Here is a 7,126-nt window from a genome sequence, read left to right as displayed (position 1 = left end):
AGACTTTCTTTTTGGCAAACAAACTGCACCTGGTCCTCCCACTGACCAACTACAAAATCAGCCTGACCAGTAAAGCCTTGAAAGCTTCCTTTGTCCACTCCTCTGCTTAGTTGTCACATGGGCACAGCCTTGCTTCCTTACCATTAAATATGAATGTCATCTTACTATTTGCAGTCCTGCTTCTTAAGTGCTTTTTACAAGCAAGAATAACAGTAGTTTATTGCTCTCAAGCCAAGTATTCTCTGGTCAAAACCAGAAAAGCAAATATAAAATCCCTCCTCCCTCTCTTCCACATCAGATTTTTTAATAAAAGCCTTTTGTTTTTCTTCCATGTAACTCTTAGCACCTGGGATCCAAATGTCAAGCTAGGTTCTTCTCTTTCTTGTATCATAGAGAGTAATCAGGATTCTGCACTCTCTGCCAGTTGGCAACCCAGTTGATGAGGAGTAAGGCAGAATAAGAATTCAAAGTTCAATACTTCTTTCCATCACTTAATGCAGAAATCAGCCAAAGAAAATAACAAGGAATGGTGAACAGAGACTGTACAACATGCTTGCCTGAAGGCTAAAGAAGTTAGTTGATGCTCCGAGGACTTTCATGAGTCCTGTGGAAAACCATCATTGGATAACATGCAGAACGAGGTGCAGGGGTTGAAGCAAGATCTTCCCAGCCTTCGGCTCACACTCCTGCTTGCTCAGTTCTTTGTGCCTAGAGGCACAGCTCCAACAAGAAGTACAAAGTCCTCTGACCCCCACAATAGTTTGTAGTTTAGAGAATAGGGTTGTATCCTTAGAGAAAGAATTGTAAATCACCTCTGACCAAGGAAGACATGAAGGCTTTGCCTTCTGCATTCTAGATAAGCATTCTAACCACCGGGCTACTCTTCAGGGCAAAGCAGAGGACCTTCTTGTTTAATTGAGGATTAGATGTTTTTTTTGAAAAGGTGACCTTGATCTCTGAGTTTTGAGAAAAGGGTGGAGGAACTTATTTCAGGATCAGCATTTAGTACATCATGAGGGAAGGTGTTTCTTCAAAGCCATGAATAAGCACGAAGACAGGATATTTAAAACACAACCCCTCACTCACTGTTTTCTATTTATATCTCTATTCTATATATATCTCCTGGTTTGCATTTTTAGGTTTTTTTTCCAGGTAATTGTATACTGTCTTAAATGTATGTTAATGTATATATATTTACTAAATACTGCATAAAGCAAGGAGATTTGGCATTTTATGTGCATAGACAGTTACACCTCCAGGGCTTACACACTATCTATTGAAATACTTAGGATTTCACATATATTACTGTGTTTTATACATTTGATTCACAAACATTTCTGAATGTAATACAAACTCTTCTTTTCAGTAAAGAAATGTTATTTCCTGCAAGACAAGTCCAGTGAAAAGCACGGCTGTGGTTATGTAACATGTTTTTGTGTTTCTTCCATGCATCTTCTATCTCCATCACTAATTTTGTAATTTCAAGTAAATCCCAGTGTATAACTCCTGTGAGAATATGAAACACTATATTCCCTTCACATTTACAGGGCGACAGAGATATTACACTGTTTTTCTTGATCATAGATTTGAATGTGTTCTTGACAGAGTAGTGCCCACCTTATTGATTCAAACAATAACTGAGAGGCATCAAAACTGCAGCAATAGTTTAGCTGCTAACATGAATCACAAACTCTTTTTCAGCACATTCGAACTGGGATCTTACTGCCCTGAACGCTAATACATAAATACAGTTATCTGACATAATGTAATTTCAGAGCAAAATCACATCAGTGCATTGACTTAATACCAGGTTCTATATGAGCGTCTCATATTCTTGGCTGATTACGTAGAAAGTGCAGCCTAAACAGCCCCGCACAAGGAAAAAAATATCTAGCCTATGGAAAATAAGATGAATAACCTTATTGGACAGATGCACTCTGAGATTTTAATTCTGCTTCAATTCCTGTTTAGCAGAAGTTCATTAAACTCCTACATCATGAGCCTGACCTAGAAAAGTAAATAAGTACTCTGTTATTCCCTTTAGAGCCCTGAGTTACTAATAAGGAATTATAAATCTCCAGTCACTTTGTCAAGCAGCCAAATACATCCCAAGTGAAACACAACTGCAAAGTTCATAAAAATGAGAGCGATTGAAATGCAAGACTAAAAATGTGATTTTGTTTTATAGACCATGAATTAATACCACATTGTTTCCGCTTTTGTGAACTACAAATATGGACAAGTAGGAATGAAGAGAATACAGCGACATTCACCCACCTAGTCAACTCTTTCACTGGCCCTTGTTTGTCTCCTCCTTGACAACATCAAGTCACTGCACTTCTGTAGCACTATTCATCATAGATGTTTAAGCTTTTTATGAAGACAGATAGGTAGTTTAGATGTGGAGAGACTCAGGAGCAAGCAATCATAAACATTCACACATGCCTCAGCCAAAGTCACCACACGAGCCAGGGACAGATTTGGTAATAGGACCACAGTACGTACCCTGGCTCAACTTCCAGCTCTAAAACCCATGGGTATCATGGGCACTGCTCCAGCAAAATGCTAAGCATATACGTTACTAGAAATTCATGAATAATCGCATTGAAGATGTTTTCTGAAACAAAGCCACAGTCCTATATGTATGATGAAATCTGGGCTCTGCTGGAGGACTTGACTCACTAGTAAAAGTCCTCTTGGCTTCAGCAGTTTAAGAGTTTCCATCCCTTTCTAAACATTTCTTGAAAATCTTCTTTGGATTTGTTAATTTGTTTGTTGGATGACCTCAGCTGTACTATCCAGGCTACGTTAAATATAGTAACTTGAATTGTCATCACCTACAGCGATTAAGCCTATAATTAGATCCCCTTCAATGTTGTCTTGACTTGCAAATGCATCCCTCTAACCTTCCCTGATGCTGTTTTACCATTTGACCCTGAAATATCTTTGGTTGCTTTCCTGGTGCAATAGCTCTGAAGTCCTCTTTGAAGTAATCTGGCCAAAAAGCTGAATGCTAGTTTTAATAGTATAGTGATAATTACTTAAAATTAAGTTTCCTCTGCCTAATTACAAAAGGCCTAAAGCTCATGTACAAATCACCCTACTACAGTTTATCCCACCACTTCCGCAGCTGTCCGTCAGGGCACAGCCTTGCCCATAGAGCATTCTGAATGCTGCTGAAGCTTCAAAATATGCAATTGTACACGTAAATATTGGTTTTGGCAGGAATTTGGCTATAGTATTAAGACTGGTGAGTGCAACCCTTCATGTTGTGAGGCTCACTCAGTTTTCCATGAGGAAACCCTCCTAATAAAGCCATAAAAGCCCTGAAGTCCTACCTGCTCCCAGTAACGAAGACAGCATGTCTTATTCATAAGAGTGGTGTTCTGGCCATGACTAAACCTTCCCAAGTCAGATACTGTCTACTTGGCTGCTGCCTTCTGAGGACAGAATGGTCTGTACTATGATATTCTGCATATACCCTGTAAAGCAGTTTGGGACTCTGCAGTATGAAAGTAATTTAAGATAAGTGTAACATGGCTTCACAATTTGAATTATACCTGATATATTTGTCATGCTGATTTCTAATTCTCTATCCACCTCTAAAGCTGAGATGGCACCATTAATTACATAGCTGGAACACTGTACCTGTATAAAAATGTGAATGAAATCGCTAAATTAAGATTGCCTCCAAGAAATTGTTGCTTAGTCTCATTAGCAATACAAAAGTGCAGTAATTGAAATGCATGCAAGAAGCTGTTTATTCAACTGGCCGAGAAACCTGACAGTTACTAAAGGCAATCTTAATCGACACAAAGAGAGGGTTAATTAAAGATATGCAAATAATTTGTTTTCTTGTGTTTCAAGCTAGAAAGTACCTAGTGTCCCATTTAAACAGGTGAGGAGAAGACAATGGATCCTCTGAAAGATCACAATAAGATGTGAAATACATTGTATGAAAGGTGTTAAAAAATCATGTGCTAAAATTAAATGTACTAGGAAAAATGGAAATGAAAATCTTGTATACTTGGCCCAGTTTGCATGCATTTTAACATCTCTCTGGGAAAATAAACATGTTTTGTAACTACTGACACCTTCACATCAAATTCAGAGACCAAGTCACTCCCAGTGTTTCAAAGACAGCATGTCACAGGCTTTCCAGCTCTGACAGAAAAAGACAGACATGGCTTTGGGCTGTGGGAGAGCCAATGTTTTACTGTTATATGGTTAAAACCAGCTAAAAATCCACCAATTATTCTGTAAACTGAAGAGTAATGCTAGCAACTGGACAGTCTGTGTCTCCACTTCAAGCAATTTAATATCTCCTATCTTTTATTCTCCTTTTCTCTCTATTCCATAAAACACCAATAAATCCTCCTTTTCTTTAATCTAAGCTTAATTGGGTTTTTGGCTGTTATCTGGGGAAATTACTTTTTCCCGTTCCTGAGGGAAACAGAACAGTGTTCTCGGGAGAGCTGAACACAACAGTCAGCCTACTGGTCAAGGGCAGGGGAAAAACTGTTATCTCCTCACTGTTATTGCCTCCGAGGGGGCAGCGGTATCATTATGAACAGGGAAAGGGCTAAATGACTTGAGGATACAATGCACCATCAGGGACTCAGATACACGTAATAGACTACTGGTAGTGAGAGGTAGGATTATACACAAACACGCTAGGAATAAGATGGATATCTTCAAAAATATTTCAAAAGCAATGCGTTCACTGAAATACAGTGCGCATGCAGAAGTCGTATCATTTTAATTATAAAAGTATAATTAAAGCGGTGCAATTGTTTTAATGCGGATGCAGACTTACAGGTAGAAAGGTGTTTCTTCCATGATAAGCTGGTCTTGGGAAACAAGAATAAAAGGCGTTTCTGGGATAAGGCGTCTTGACACTATACATCTATGCCCATGGCAGAAGATGACTCTTTCCATTAGGGATGTGAACATAATAGAATAAAAACTGCACGTCGACCAGCCGCAACAAAAGAGGGTACATTTTAACAGAAATGGGGAAACAGGGTTCTTGATAAAAAAGCATAAAAAAGCAGTAATCTTTTGTTTGTAGATCAAAGGCACGCCATTATCAACACAAAGGAAACTTTTCTTCTCACTGATGCCCTCCTCAGGGTCTGCATGTACAGACTTTTCTCTGCATTGTGTAATTATAGAAGATGGAAATAGACCCAGTTATGAGGTGCTTTCAATGGAGTTATCACTTTGCAAGCCTGAGCCTTGCATTTTTATTATTCTTGCTGCTTTGTATCACTGTGCCATTTGGAATATTTATTCAGAGCATTTGTGTTCCAAATATTTCCATTTCCAGAATACAATTTAATGTATAGACAGAGCAGCAGACTGTCTGCTTCCTGACAAGGCTGATAAGAACCAACATGTTTACAGCGTAAAACTGTCTGAGAAGCAAAGCAACGGACCTCTGCAGGACAGGCGCTCCGACAGGAGTATCTGCCGCCAGTAGATCTGAAACATCTCACTCTGACAGAACCATCCTACCTGCGATCCAGAAATGTTCCTCTGAAGTACCAAAGTAACTCATGAGTACAACCCAAACTATTTTTAATGTAAAAATACCACATCTTCCCCTGCTGTGGCCAGATTTATTCCGGATGCCAACATATTTGACACATTTTGCTGCGACACCAACATACGTGTAGGTTTTTTCCTCCTAGCTGAAACAGTCTGCTTCCGAACAGTCTGCGATGTGCTAGGACGAACATACCTACTGTCTTACTCCGCTGGAATTTCTTCAACAACTCTACAGAGCATGGGAACTTATGTTAACCTTAGTGCTGTCCCTAGCGTTGAGCACTGTGATCTCCAGCTGCATTCTCAGGCAATGCCTCCTGCAATCCTAACTGGCGCCCCACAAGCTGCTAAACCACTGTCCAGTATCAAGTTGCTCTCCTGGGACAACTGTACAAGTAATTTGCAAGAAGATGACAATATCCATAATTCTGCTATGGCTACTTTGTGAGAGGGCTCGGGAGGAAATAAATAGCCCTGAAACAAACTCTGCTTTATGAATTATTCTGATGCAAATTCCTACTCTAAAACATTCCTCTTGTGCTAGAAGAAAGGAATATAAACAACTGAGAATGTATTTTTATATTTGGATTTACAGGGGCCATTATGAAAAACTGTTTAACTGTAACAAACCTCCAAACAAATACTAATTTAAAGAGAATCACACCAGTGATGAACAGCTAACCAACACATTCACCTAAGACCAAGTCAGGTCAAAAGATGTTGATTTCCATTACTCCTATTTAATGCTGTGGATTTTAAAATATTTTGGCCTAGATCTTTAAAACACATAGACATTTAAATCTGTTTGAAATGAATGAGAATTTTCATCAAACTACTTTTGAAGAACTGGCCCTCTGGATTTCTCAGGGTATTATCATCATCACAGTTAATGTATTCACATAGGAAAGAAATTGGCTTAGTCACACAATCCGTCAGCTGAGGTTTGCAGCACCCTCCTCACTGAAGAAAATCGCATATTAAAATTTTGAACATTTTTCAAACTGTTTCAAACACTAATATTGTTCTGTGCAGCCTGACCCCTTCCTACTGCGAGGGCTAACATGCCGATATCACTGTAAGATCAGGGTTCTAAATCCACAAAATACTGAATTATACTAAAATTACCAGGCACTGGTTCTACCACGCTATTGCGGCATCTGTGTGCCAGTGAGGTCCAGCAGCTCCCTGAGGGCACGGAAGCGGTGGGGGGTGTCCAGGGAGCCTGAGGGGAAGAGCCTCACCATCCCAGCCAGGGAGCAGGACAGCCTGGGGGCAGCCCCAGCTCTGGGCATCAGGCACCTCCCTGGGGACCAGGATGGGCTGAGGCCAGGCCAGGATATCAGCCGGTGGGGTGGGCCTGGCTTGGCAGGGCTGGGCTAGGGCAAAGCTGGAGGCTGGCACTCCTGTGGTGTTGCTGTTGGTGTCAGTGGGGCAGGGACTGATAGCCCCAGGCTGGGCTGAAATGGGGCTCCTGGGCCCACAGGTGAATGAGTAGAGCTGTTCACATCCTTCTCCAAAGCAAAAGCGGAGCTGCTATGCAACTCATGCAAAAAGTATCTGTAGGTTTTGAGGAGAA

Source organism: Egretta garzetta, unplaced genomic scaffold, assembly GCF_000687185.1.
Source record: "Egretta garzetta isolate BGI_Z169 unplaced genomic scaffold, ASM68718v1 scaffold75, whole genome shotgun sequence".
NCBI lineage: Eukaryota > Metazoa > Chordata > Aves > Pelecaniformes > Ardeidae > Egretta > Egretta garzetta.
This window is presented reverse-complemented; position numbering follows the sequence as displayed.